The 14631-nt window shown below is 41.1% G+C and overlaps 2 long non-coding RNA genes across 6 annotated transcripts in view; both read right to left on the reverse strand.

Moving 5' to 3' along the window:
• The window catches only part of LOC103885661, a 113615-nt gene extending 102839 nt beyond the window's left edge, over positions 1–10776 (reverse strand). For all 5 annotated transcript variants that reach the window (XR_004185329.1, XR_004185327.1, XR_004185331.1 and 2 more), the window contains exons 1-2: positions 9704–10776; positions 1340–1484 (exon numbers count right to left, since the gene is read on the reverse strand). This is a non-coding gene — a long non-coding RNA (uncharacterized LOC103885661). The remainder of the gene's footprint in view (positions 1–1339; positions 1485–9703) is intronic.
• LOC116275890 lies at positions 1495–6769 on the reverse strand. The gene is made up of 3 exons (XR_004185333.1): positions 5259–6769; positions 3517–3652; positions 1495–2048 (listed from the first exon to the last, which is right to left on the reverse strand). It is a non-coding gene; the product is annotated as an uncharacterized LOC116275890 (long non-coding RNA).
• Positions 10777–14631: the final 3855 nt, after the last annotated feature.

The raw sequence follows: 14631 nt of genomic DNA on the forward strand, positions 1-14631 counted from the left end.
GTTGCTTTCCAAATTCAATTCTTCATTTAGATCAACTACCTATCTTTTTCTCCCTCTCCTTTTATTCTTCCTATCTCATGAACGAGGGTCGTGTGAATCTCACTGTAAGCAGTTGCTGCTGGCCCAGGCACATTACAGTCGCCATGAAATGCTTTGCTCTGAACACTTGTTACTCTTGTCAACTCCACCTGCTGATACTTGGAAAATGAAACAGGTCTTGGTGTTCCCTGAAGACTGTACTGCATGAAGAAGAAACTCATGTAATTTATAATTTAGAATGTTGAGCATATTTGCACTGAGAGTTTTTTGGCTTCTACGAGGGCTCAATTCAGTGAACAGGAAACCCTAATTTCAAATATAGGAGTCATGCTCCTTTTAAACTGTATTCTCTATTCAGAGTAGAGGGTGGAGACAGGGTTGGGTTCAGGCCTCATGATGTGGTCAGACAATGAGATGTCTTCAACAGCATCTTTTCGAGAATTCCAGTGGCCAATCCAGCCTCAGTAAAATGTGGCCGGGTGGTTTACAGGTTTATTGTGAGAAATCATAACTTCCATGCTATGGTGGTAGTGTTTGGGAGCTCGGTGCCCAGCCCTGTGTCTTCTGTGCCTGGGATATCATGGTAGCACAGTTTTGTGTCTATCACCTTTCCTATCTTAACTCTGGGCACTCAGAACTCATTGACCCTCCTGCCTCCTAGAGATGAGTCTGTCCTTATACACAGCTACTTCCATCTCCTTCATGGCTTGCCACTTGGTGATTTTTTTTTTCCAAAATAATGTGGTCATGAATGTTGTCTTCACAGCACACATAACAGACCGTATGCATGCATTGAAATGAATAGAAAAAATGGGATTTGACAAGTCACTTACCTTGTAGAAACTCCTCTTATAATGAAATGAAAAGAGCAAACTTCCATGTACTAAGATTGTCAATTTTTTTTTTTTTTTTTTTTGAGACAGAGTCTCGTACTGTTGCCCAAGCTGGAGTGCAGTGGCATGATCTCAGCTCGCTGCAACCTCTGCCTCTTGGGTTCAAATGATTCTCCTGCCTCAACCTCCCGAGTAGCTGGGACTACAGGCGCCCGCCACCACGCCCAGCTAACTTTTTGTATTTTTAGTAGAGATGGGGTTTCACCATGTTAGCCAGGATGGTCTCCATCTCCTGACCTCGTGATCCGCCCACCTCAGCCTCCCAAAGTGCTGGGATTACAGGCATGAGTCACCGAGCGCGGCCTAAGATTGTCAATATAAATGAGGCTGTCCTTCCTATGGGGTGAATTGTAAGCTCAGAGGGGTAAGGACGTTTATTGAATTATAAATCCCCCAAATAATAGTACCTGAATTACTGCTACAATCTTCTTGGAAGTAAGGAATATAGTCAAGGTCAGCTGTGTCTCTTACTCCACGCCTTCTGGATGCAGGAGTTTATTTTCTCACAGGAGCTATGAAGATGGTATGGAGAATGTAGCCTGTGATCACGGTCTGAAAAAGCAAAAAGAGTCCTGACTTTGTGGATGTCCTTGGGAGTGTGGTATGCAGTCCCATGGCTTAGTAAAAGCTCTGTGGGCATCGTTCCTGGAACAGTCCTGGTGCTCTCCCGTGAAGTGGTGTGGCCTGTGAACGGGGAGCTGTGTGGAGGATGAGGGGACAGTCCTCCCTGCTGTGGGGATCTTTGTTTAGCCAGCACAGATGCAGTCAGCACTCAGCCCGGTTCCATCTCTTAGATCGCTGCATGGTGGGCTGGTGTACACTGTACTGTGCTGTTTTTCCTTTTTTCTATTAGGCTATTTCCACCTCTGCACAATACACTCTGTATCACTAACATGCCTCACCTTCATATGCCTGGTGTCTAAAGGTTCATTTCAGGTCTCTGTAAGCAGGAATTAGCCTACAACCCCATGATTATAAGCTTCTATTTTCATACCGAGTTAACCTTCTACACGATGATATTGTCTATGCTGAAGCTTTTAGGCCTCTCACTAGACAAAATAAATCCATGATGTGAGCGTCAGGGGACTGTGTGGTACCATGAATTCACGATGAAGTCTGCATAATAAAGAGAACTTAATTATCATAGGGTATTCTCCAAGGCTTTAAAAAAACTTTAAAACTTGAACAAAACAATCTCTGAACTAAGAAAACACTCCTAATACGGAAATTTTATGTTCCCCATCACTGATGTTTCTCAATCTTGTCTGGAAGTCATGTCTTCCAAAATGTCTTTATAGTGAGATCCTACAAAGACACGACCACAAAGTACCTGAAAATAGGGCCTTCTAACTTATGTGGGAAAGGCACCTTTCTTTGAAAAAGTGGTTACTGATGTATCAATTGGTGACTGCGTACTGGAGCACGTGATGGGCAAGAAGAAAATGAATGCGAGCCCCTGGAATTGACGGTGTCTTTCTGAAGCAGGTGCCCTGTGTAGGAACAGGGGATAATAAGGCAAGCTACTTTGCCTTTCACTCCCTGCGTCTCCACTCATCCTCTGATCCAAGGATTCTTGTTGTTTACGTCCATCTGTGTTGGTATGTTTTTTGTTTCTAAATAATACATTTTAAGAAAACTTTTACTTGAAAATAATTTTAGTTTTACAGAAAGTTGCAAACATAATGCAGTTTTATATAATCTATAGCTTCCTGAAATGTTAATAACTTATGTAACCATAATATATTTACGAAAACTCAGAAACTGACAGTGGTACAAAACTATTAACTAAAATACAGAGTTTCTTAATATTTTGTCAGATTTTCCACTAATGTCATTTTCTGTTCTAGGATCTAATACAGGATACCCTCATTACATTTACTGTCAGTCATATTACCTATTGATTGCTGTGTAACATATAATCACACAGCTTAGATGTTCAAACCCACACATAAACATTAGTTAACAGTTTCTATGGGTCAGATGACCCAGGCTGAGGTTTCAAGTGAAGCCTCCCCTGGGGAAGGATCCCTTTCCCAGCTCATGTTAGTGTTGGTAGGATTCAATTTTTTTCTAGGTTGAGATGACTTCGCTGGTGAATTATTCTAATCCCTTTGAGAATTAATAACAATCCTTTATTAATTATTCTTTCAAGAAAAAAAAAAAAAACAGAGGAATAGAGAACACTTCCTAATGCGCCACATGAAGCCCGTTTTCCCTGACAGCACAACTGGACAAAGAGATTTCAAGAAAGGAAAATGACAGACAAATATGCCCCATGAAACCGAGGCAAAAATTCTGAAGGAAATACTATCAAAATAAACCAGTAACCTAATAAAAATATACAGTATGAGCAAGGTGATTTGTCCCTGAAATATGTTTTGTTAAACATACAAAAACGATTAGTGTAATACACTATATTAATAGAATGAAGGACAAACGCTTCATAATTATCTCTAAAGATACAGAATAAGCAGTTGAAAAATCCAAAACACATTCATGATAACAAGGCTGAGCAAATTAGGCATAGAAGGAAATTTTCTTAAGTGATAAAGGGTATCTATGAAAAACTCACACAACAACATACCATATTATGAATGTTTCAGTAATTTCTTCAAAAAATTAGCAACAGGACAAGGATATATGCTCTTGCTACTTTTATTCAGTATTGTAGTGGAACATGTAGCCAGGGTAATCAGGCAAGCAACATAAATATAAGACTTCTAGAATGAAAAGGATGAAGTTAAGCTATCTCTATTCATAAATGACATAATCCTGTGTATAGAAAATTCTAAAGAAATCACTAAAATAAGATTAGAACCAAAAAATGAGTTCAGTAACATTTTAGTATACTAGGGCAATAAAAATCAATTGTATTTCTATATATTGTCAATTAATCTAAAATAAAACATAGAAAACAATTCCATTTAAAATACTGTCAAAAAGAAATAGACATTTGGGGACAAAGGGGACCAACCTAAGAAATACAAAAAATAAGAAGAGATTCTTAGTTTGAATGTCAAAGTATTTGTATTTACATTCTCTACTTTAGTTAGAAACATTCTTTCCCATGGGGGTATGAATTACCAATTCTAAAACTACTCTGCATGTATTTTGGACTCATTGACTACATAAAGGAGGCCAACTGTCTCACTGCTAGTGTGGGAGGTTACATACAAGTAGTAGGAATGGGGAAATTGATTCATGTAGTTTTGAATTAAATCATGGGTGCTGGAAACATTAATAAGAATTCATGCTGGCCAGGCGCGGTGGCTCACGCCTGTAATCCCAGCACTTTGGGAGGCTGAGGTGGACGGATCACAAGGTCAGGAGATTGAGACCATCCTGGCTAACACAGTGAAACCCCGTCTCTACTAAAAATATAAAAATTTAGCTGGGCGTGGTGGTGGGTGCCTGTAGTCCCAGCTACTCCGGAGGCTGAGGCAGGAGAATGGCGTGAACCCGGGAGGCAGAGCTTGCAGTGAGCCGAGATCACGCCACTGCACTCCAGCCTGGGCAAAAGAGCAAGACTCCATCTAAAAAAAAAAAAAAAAAAGAATTCATGCTGAACTTTACATAGCTATAAATGGAGACATGTAGAAATGCATATACATATCTGAGTGTGAGTTACATACATACATATAATCCTTTGCTCTGTCAGATGACAAAGCATAGAATTAACAGACGCCTAGCAGAAATGAGAACACCACTGCCGAGAACTTTGTTTCTAACGTGATTCACCAAAAAAGGAACTAGGAATTTGGGGGAAAATGGTTAATGGTAGGGAATCAACACTATTAAGTACCTTGTAGTGCCAGAAAGTAAGAAAAAGTTAAACAACACAACCGACCAACACACTACACAAACCAAATCAAATAGCAATAATATGGGTATTTCAAAGTAGTAAAGCAGCTGACTGAACGGCCTTCTAATGACCAGCACGAGAGCAATTTGAACAATACAATGAACTAGTCTAATTACAGTGGAAATAAAGATTTATTACTTGCCTAATATTCTATATAATATAAATGATTGATTAAATGTAAAATAAATGCTGGAGAACAGATACTTTGCCTATGGTAATGAAAGACAAACGATACTATAGAAGCTCTGCCTTAAGGAGGTGAAGAGAAATTCCCCACTTGTGAAGTATGTGCTGTGCATAGTGATGTTTTTTTCAAAAAGTGCGACATGGAAAGGGGGAAAAATTAATTTTGCAGTGGAGAAATTGAACCCACACTGCCTCATCTAGGTGCTCAAATTAGTATCAATAGTGATAAAAAGCATTTTGATAATAGATGCCCATGGTATAATGAGTATTACACTCACCCCTGTCTCTTCTTCCACATCTACAACTTCAGTCTAATTGTTAGTAAAAACAATCATAGAAATCCCAAATGGAGGATGTCAATGCCATGAAAAACATGGACATTCAGAGAAACTGCAGAGACAAAAAAAGCTTAAGGAGACATGATGTCTAAATGTGCTATCCTGGAAGAGATCCTAGAACAGAAAACAGACATTAAGTAGGAAAAAAAGAAATCTGATTAATATGTGGATATCAGTGAATGAGAACACATAATGTTGGTGTGTTAATTGTGACAAATACCCATGCTAATATAAGAGGTTAATAATAATGGAAACTCTGTGTTGGTTGCATGTTAACCCTCCATGCTGACTATGCAAATGTTCTGTAAGTCCAGAGCTAACGTAAAATAGAAAAGTTTTTTCTTTTTTTAAAATTCACTGCTGACCATAACAAAGAATATTATCAATATTGTTGATGCCCCAAATATGCATCTCTGCAATTTCATGGCATTTTTTACCCCCATGAAGGTTACTATTATTTTCAGTTTTCTATTTGTCATTTCCTTTTTATATTATTTTTATGTCTAGGTTTATATTTCTAAATAATATATTGTTCAGTTTTTATTGTCTTCAAATTAAGATAAAGGTGTTCAAAATAAGTCTATAATTCTATTCAAATAATGAGAAATCATCAGGTGAATCCACACTGTGATGCTTCCTATAAAATACCTGACCAGTTCTTTTCATAAGGGCTAAGATTCTTCAAGATAAATGAAGACTGGGAAACTGCTGCACATCAGACAGGACCTGATGTGGCTGGTGGACCTTAAGATGGTGCCCAGTGATCCCCACCTGCCAGGGTGCATGACCGTGTATTGTAATCCTCTCCCTGTGACTATGGGCATGAAATGTGACTTGCTTTCTTTCATACAACACAATAATACAAGAATATCAGATGTCACACGATTGATTATGTTATGTAAATTTGTGATTTTTTTTGTCTTGTTAGCTCTTTGACTTCATGGCTTTGATAGAGCATTCTGCCATGTGGGAGAAGTCAATGTGGGAAGAAACTGAATGCAGCCTCTGGTCAATAGCCAGCAAGGAACTGAGGCTGCCCTACAGTTTGTAATTCACATTTCGAACTAATCCAAGCCTCCTTTCAAGTAACAACATCACTTAAGATGTAGTATGAACACCTTACAGTAACAGAATAACCCTAATTCTTTCCTTCTGTCACTCATTGCAGTTATTCACTTAAGCATAAATGCACATGTTTATATGTGTATATATATACACACACACACAATGATACATATTTAACCATACCTAATCAAATATATTCACACTACTATTGTGTTTAACAAGCTGTTATTTGTTAGATTGAGAATAAAATTATTACCTAGATTAGCCACTAAAAAGGTAAAAAAAAAAAAAAAAAAGATATGCTAAGAAATGAGATGAACTGATATAAAGTGCTCAAAACAACAAAAGGTAGAAAATGAGTGAAATACAAAAATAGGAACAAAGACAAATCAACAAATATAGTAATAAATTTTGGTAGATTTTTAATCGAACTATATCAATAATCACTTTAAATGTCAAGGTTTTTTTTTTTTTTTTGAGATGGAGTCTTGCTCTGTCACCCAGGCTGGAGTGCAGTGGTGCCATCTCGGCTCACTGCAAGCTCCGCCTCCCGGGTTTATGCCATTCTCCTGCCTCCGCCTCCCCAGCAGCTGGGACTACAGGTGCCCACCGCCACACCCGGCTAATTTTTTGTATTTTTAGTAGAGACGGGGTTTCACGGTGTTAGCCAGCATGGTCTCGATCTCCTGACCTTGTGATCCGCCCACCTTGGCCTCCCAAAGTGTTGGGATTACAGGCGTGAGCCACCACACCCAGCTAAATGTCAGTGTTCTAAATGCACTACTTAAAGGACAGAATGCATCAAAAAAAAACAAGGGCAGGGGGATGGGATAGAAAGAATAAATTCATGGTACAATCTGAGAAACACGAGAACATCATGAAGTTTGCATAGGAGTATCAAAGAACATTTAAGAAGACACGCAGACAGGCCGGGCATGATGGCTAACACCTGTTACCCCAACACTATGGGAGGCTGAGGAGGGCGGATCACTTGAGGTTAGGGTTTGAGACCAACCTGGGGAAACCCCATCTCTACTAAAATGCAAAAATTAGCTGGGCATGGTGGCACCCACCTGTAATCCTGGCTACTCAGGAGGCTGAGGCAGGAGAATCGTTTGAACTCAGGAGGCAGAGGTTGCAGTGAGCTGAGATGGAGCCACTGCGCTCCAGCCTGGGCTACAAGAGCAAACCTCCGTCTCAAAAATAAAATAAAACAAAAATAAAATAAAATAAAATAAAGACCAAAACTACCAGACAGTGTACAGGTAGGGGATTTTAAAGACACAGAGGCAGGGGTTAGACACAGTCGTAAATTAATATATTGAGGTTACACATTGGTTTCAGCCTAAAAGGATGAAGTATCTTGAAGTGGAAGCTTACAGGTCATAGGGGGATTCAAAGATTTTCTGATTTGTAATTATTTAAGAACTAAAATTCGTCAGAAAATTTGGGATCAGCAGAAAATAACGGTAAGTCTGGCTCATAGACATAACATCCTGTAGACCCCTCAGGAAGAAATTCAGAATAAAGAATGGCAGAGTTCATTTCATAAATCCCCCTTATCTGAGGTCTATGTGCCAGTGGATCCATTTGGTAGAGGCGCAGGTTTCTGAAAAACTCAGGGACTTATGTTAAGCTTTGATTTTTAGTTTCTATGGGGAACCCCATATTCTCATGACTCTCAATTCCTTGCTACTGTTTTAACTTACTATTACCTTCTTGCTTATCAAGTGGCTCATGTACTTCTCAGAGGTAGAGAGGTGCCTGGTATTTCTGTGAATGGACTCAAGATTTTCCTTTATTTCCATGCTTGGGGTGGTCCACAGGCCCCTATGAGGGGTCCCTGCACCTTCTCAGGCCCTAAATAAATCCTCATCTGCTTGTGGGACTCCTGAATTTCTTCTACCCTTTTCTTGCTTTTGTATTGCTTGCTGCTTTCAAGTGAGCAAATTCCTGTTCAATCTTGGCTGATGAATCCCATCTTCACTGGGATGGGCAAGACATTCAGATGACTATTCATATATGAATTATGTCAAGAGTGCCAAAGTTCAGTATAAAATAATACATATCAGTTGATCTGCTATTATTTAATAGAAAGGTGGGTAAATTATTGACTATGTCAATGAAAATGGAGATCTAAATAGTTGCCAGCAGAAAAATATTTTTAAAATATTAAGCTAAATGAGAAAAAATAATAAAATATTTTAACATCCTTCCTAAAAGAGATTGTTACAAATATATGTGCTGAATAGACCAAAATTATGTGTACATTTTCTAAGTGGCATTTAAAAAATTTGTCACTGAGACTATTTATTACTGCCTCAATTTCAGAGCCATTCTTGGTCTGTTCAGGGATTCAGTTCCTCCCTGGTTCAGTCTTGGGAGGGTGTATTTGTGCAGGAATTTTCCATTGCTTCTAGATTTTCTAGTTTATGTCCATGGAGGTGTTCATAATATTCTCTGATGGTTGTTTATATTTCTGTGGGGTTGGTGGTAATATCACCCTTGTTGCTTCTGATTGTATTTATTTGAATCTTCTCAACATCACTCATTATTGGAGTAATGCAAATCAAAACCAAAATGAAATATCATCTAACACCAGTCAGAATGGCCATTTTAGAAAGTCACAAAATAACAAATAACAAATAGTCAAACAAATAACAGAGGCTGGCAAGATTGTGGAGAAAAAGGAACACTTATACACTGTTGGTGGGAGTGTAAATTAGTTCAATCATTGTGGAAGACAGTGCAGTGATTCCTAAAAGACCTAAAGACAGAACTTCCATTTCACCCAACCATCCCATTTCTAAGTATATATCCAAAGGAATATAAATGATTCTGTTATAAAGACACATGAACACATATGTTCACTGCAGCACTATTCACAATAGCAAAAACATGAAATCAACCTAAATCGTCCATCAACGACAGACTGTATAAAGAAACTGTGGTACATATACACCATGGAATACTATGCAGCTATAAAGAAGAACCAGATGATGTCCTATGCAAAGGACATGAATGGAGCTGCAGTCCATTATCCTTAGCAAGCTAACACAGGAACAGAAAACCAAATACTGCATGTTCTCACTTACAAGTGGGAGCTAAATGACGAGAACACATGGACACATAGAGGGCAACGACACACTCAGAGTTCCTGAAACCATCGGTCAGGTTTCCGATGAATGGGGCAATCAGACACATAAGCACACTAAGGCGTACCCATTCAGGCCACTGGAAGGGAAAGAAACTACCCAGAAATGCCACCTGCTTCCAGCGAGTTGATCCCATGACTGGGGCTCTAGGGAATTCCCCTTTACCTGCCGAGATGTCTTTGTCTTGGGGAACTTCCTTTCTCTTCTTGCCACTGCACCAGCTGCCTACTACACTTCCTACCACGGGGCAAGTGACAAGTGAAGAGGCTGACAGCCTTCAGAGCTGGGTGAGGCAACCAGAATACATCCTGAACTGCCTCTGCCTGTTCTGTGATGTCACCTGAACTCTGCTCTGTTTAGACACAGTTGATTGTGACATCATCTGGGTGTGTATAGTATCTGTATCTAAGTCAAGACCTGGGCTTTGCTCCATTTGGAGTCAGCTGATTGGTGGGAGGGCACCTGAAATTGAGATGAGGTTTCAGGACTTTTACCCAGTCCTTTGGTGAGGATCTGCTCAGGCCTGTGCAATCTGAATCTGCAACTGTAAAAGTGTGCAAAATCTACATTTAGGCCCTCATCTCTGTCTCTCTCTCCTCCTCCTCCTTTCCTCTGCAAGGTGATCTGCAGGAGCCCACTCCATTCAGGATCCAGCCCTGGAGGAAAACAGCCCTCACTGCCCCAGCAGGGGTCACTCTTTTCAGGACCCTGGAGCACTTCTCCTAACTGTGCCAGTTTTCATGGAGAAAAGAAGCATGTGAACTATTCCATAGGTTATCTAAAGTGCTTGCCACCATGCTTATGGTGCTTAATGTTGTTTATGTGAAACAAAAAGCTTACCAGCATACGGAATAAGTGTTTAGGCAGTCCTGACTCCAACCCCTCTGCCCTTTTTGTCTGCCTAATTTACCATTTAATTTGTTGCCATTCGGTTACCCTCTACTAGGGTACTAAGTACAGCAGAACGTGGACTGGGGATGAAGTTGATGTGCTGGTGGACCAGGGTAGGGGGCGGTGGCGGGGAATGCTGTGCCAGCTGCTGCTAATCATCAGCCTGCCCAAGGAGTTTCTTCTCTGATCTCTTTGGCTGTCCCAGCTGTGTGGTGAGATTTGCACAAGTGTTCCTTTTAGGACCATGGGTGGTATTAAGTGCACTGCTTATTGTTTGGGTGAGGGAGAGAGGACAAGATGGAGGAAGGTGAACAAGAAGGCACAATCCATGTTGCTTCCGGGTTCTTCCTCACCAACTTTCCCGCACGCGGGAAAATGCAGCCCGCACCAGGAAGATGCAGATCAACCGAGCATGCGCCAGGTGACGTCAATCCAAAGAGATCGAAACTTACCCGGCCACGCCTACGGAGACGCCCCTATCATGTCCTTATCCCGCCCACTGCCCTCCCCCTTCCAGTACCAATGCATAAAAGTCCGCTGCCGGCTGGAGCCGGTGTGACTTCTTCGACCCCCGTTTTCGTGGACCAGAGAACATCACCCGAGAGCACCGGCGCGACTTCCCTGGCCCCCCACACCTGAGGACCAGAGAACCTCGCCCGAGAGTGCGCGCATATTTGCAATAAAAGACTGCCACTTTCTTATGTAGTTTGGCCTCATGTTTAATTATTTAGCTCTCCTAAATTAAACAAAACACTTACATGAAGCTAGAAAAGTCTTTCCGACCCTGGAGTTCTGGTTGAAGGCTATGAGCAGTGCAGAACGGAAGAGAGACAACAAATAAAAGTTGTCATCACTGTTTCAATGGGGGTGAGCAGTATGGATATAGAAACCAAGCCAGGAGGGGAAACAAGGTCTCTATCCCCTCTGCGAAGCCCCTGGAGCATATCCTAGCTAACTGTAGAGCCTAGAGCTATGAGCCCATGACTAAGAGAAAAATGGTCTATTATTGCAGTGCTGTTTGGACTATGGACAAGTTAGGTTATAAATTTTGACCTCTGAATGGATGTAACCAATACTAGTCTTTAATGCAGTTAGACTCATTTTGTCAGAAGTCTGGAAAATTAGAAAAAAATACCATGTGTCCAAGACTTCATGCTTTTCAAAAATCAGGATTTATACCATGAGAGAAGATGCCAGCTGCTAGCTGTACCAAAGGACAGAATGGAAAAAAAGCTCTTCACAAGCCAGAGAGCCAAACTCAGGCAGAAAGGAATGAATAAGAATTAGGACTTTTAAATGTCCAACACCCAGCTGTTTTAGCAGCTCCAACCACCAAAGCCAGGATGCACCTGGCCTCTGCTCCACCCCTAACAGCTCCCACTGTGATACTGCCATACGAGGCCTTTAGCGCTGGCCTCTACACTGGCCTTGATTGCCTTGATGCTACCAAGTGAGGTATCAGACCAATAAGAGGGAGCTACTCTGCCACCTCAGTATAATGGGAGAACAGAGATGGCCTCTCCCTCCAGTGCTTGTCAGGGTACATGGTTTAGCAAGAAGTGCCATGGCAGGAGCAAGGGAATTCCCATTTACAAGGATGGCCATGGGTGGCTTGGATGCGAGTGGGCAACCTGTCAGACATTACTGGACATCCAGCCCATTTTCAACATCTAACTTGTGAAACGGAAAATCTCTACCTTATAGAACGGATCCCCAGAAAATGACTGATCTCTATGTGTGTCTGTGCTACCCACCAGTGTACTGGAGCCAATGTGTAGTCTCTCTTAAATATGCTTCTGACTGCAGACAAAAGAAGATCAAGAGTCTTGATGCCTCCATGGAACGAATCCAAATACCTCAAACCTGAAAGGACCATTCTGGATGCAAACCCTAACTGGGGCTCCAATTGATAAAGGGACATGGCCCACCTGGAATATTCACAAACATTCATCCTGATTAGACTCAGGAAGGGGGTACCAAGACAGGAAGCCTCACTAGGAATGACCCTTTCCCAGCTGGAGAGACAAAGAAACAGAAGATGCAACCATAAATGTAGAATGAACAAGGAAGCCTCTGCACCAGAAAAATCGAGGCAAGCCTCTGGAACACAGCCAGTGAGCCTAGTGTAAGGAGAAAGGTCACTGAAAGGATGACTGTCCCAAAAGAAAGGAACAAGGGGCCAGAAAAGGAGGAATATGACAAAGAAAAAGCCCACAGGCAAATAATGGAGCAGGGTCACTGCTCTGACCATGGACAGGGATGCCTGGGGGCTCTTTTTAATCCCTCAGAGACAATGAAAATTTCCCCACAGGAACCCTGGGTATGACTGACAGTGAGGAAAAAGTTATTTGATTTCCTGGTTGATACTGGGCAAACTATTCAGTTCTTAACACCTTAGGAGCAAAAAGCACCAAAATGATTGTACCTGTGATAGGAGTTGCAAGAAGAATGCAACAAAAGGCTTTCCTACAATCTTTAGAATGCAGACTAAAATGTTTGGACCTAAGGCATTGCTATTTCCATATGCCAGAATGCCCAATCCCCTTGCTGGGAAAAGACCTATTATGAAAATTAAATACTCAAGTAATTTCTCCCCAGAGAAACAACTACGGCTACAGGTCCTGCTAGAGCAAGCAACTAAGATGCAACTAAGATATTATTCACTTGCCTCAAGAAGAAAGAATTTTCCCTCAGAAGTCTATGAGAGAATGGGTAATTGTGAATAGGCAGATAGAATCCCAGGAAAAACAAGAAATACACAGTGAGTACATATAGAAAAAAAAAGAAGGGGCTACTGTGCCCCGGATGGGGGTTGAGGGGAGGCAAAAAAAAAAACAAAAAACAACAAAAAAAACCAATCAGTATACATTAATAAAGGAACCCTTAGAAGGAATAAATGCAGTCTTGCAAAAATTTGAGCAGATGGATTGACTCATCCTTGCAGATCCCCATGTCATAGCCCTATTGTGCCTGCAAGGAAGCTACACTTCAACAAATATAAATTTGCCCAAGACGTGAGAGCCGTTAATAACAGTCTTGGATAGTCACCCAATGGTGTCTAACCCATACACTCTACTGACTGCTATATATAGATATTATGAATGCTTTTCAGTGCTAGATCTAAAAGATGCTTTTTTTCTGCCCTCCAATTGAAAAAAAGACCCAACAATTATTATTATTTTTTTAAATGACAGAACCCAGAGACTAAAACAACCTTTCAATACTCTTGGACAGTGGGGCCTCAATGTGTTAAAAAAACGCACCAACAATTTTTGGGGAAATTCTGGCAAAAGACTTAGGAGACCTACAACAAGATTAAGGAGTCTGGCTACAACACATAGATAATTAATACCAGCCACAACTAAAGGAAATGCTTAGCTGAGGTCATCTTAGTTCTAAATCACCTGGTACAATATGGATACAAAGTATTCCCAAGAAGGCCCAAATATGTAAGTAGAAAGTAACCTGTCTTGGCTTTAGGTTAAAGCAAGGCCAAAGGAACCTGGTCTGGTCAAAAACAGGCAATTGCAGCCATAAAGCCCCAGAGAATGGGGGCAACTGCAGAGATTCTTATAAAGGGTTAGCTTCTGCCAGATTTGGATTCCTAAGTTTGAACTAATGACTAAAACCCTCTATGAATCCCTAAAGGGACTAGACTCAGAGGCCCTTCTCTGGACATCTAAAGGCCAACAAACATTTTATACCATCAAAGAAAAGCTGATATCAGCCCCTGCACTGGGATACCAAATTCCCAGAAGCTGTTCAAATTCTGCATCCAAGAGAAACAAAACATAGGTCTGGGCATGCTAATCTAAATGCTGGGAGATGCCCCACAATCCGTGGCCTATTTCTCTAAACAATTAGGCCAAAGATGAAGGGATGGCCCCACTTCCTCTGGGCAAAAGTGCCCACTGTGAAGTCCTACAGGAAGTAGAAAAATTTACTCTGAGACAGCCAGTTACCATGTTTGTGCCCCATCAGGTGCTGACTTTGCTAGAACAAAAGGGAGGCTACTGGCTCACTGTGGGGTGAATGGGCAGATACCAGGCCATCCTCTTACATGATCCAAATATCACCCTACAAACCACCATGGCTCTAAACCCTGCCACACTGCTCTCAGCCACTGAACACAACCCTGGGTAAAGCATGACTGCAAATCCTCGATGCAGCTTATTGGAGCTGAACCTGTCAGACTAGACAAT

The sequence above is a fragment of the Papio anubis genome, chromosome 7 (genome assembly GCF_008728515.1).
Source record: "Papio anubis isolate 15944 chromosome 7, Panubis1.0, whole genome shotgun sequence".
NCBI lineage: Eukaryota > Metazoa > Chordata > Mammalia > Primates > Cercopithecidae > Papio > Papio anubis.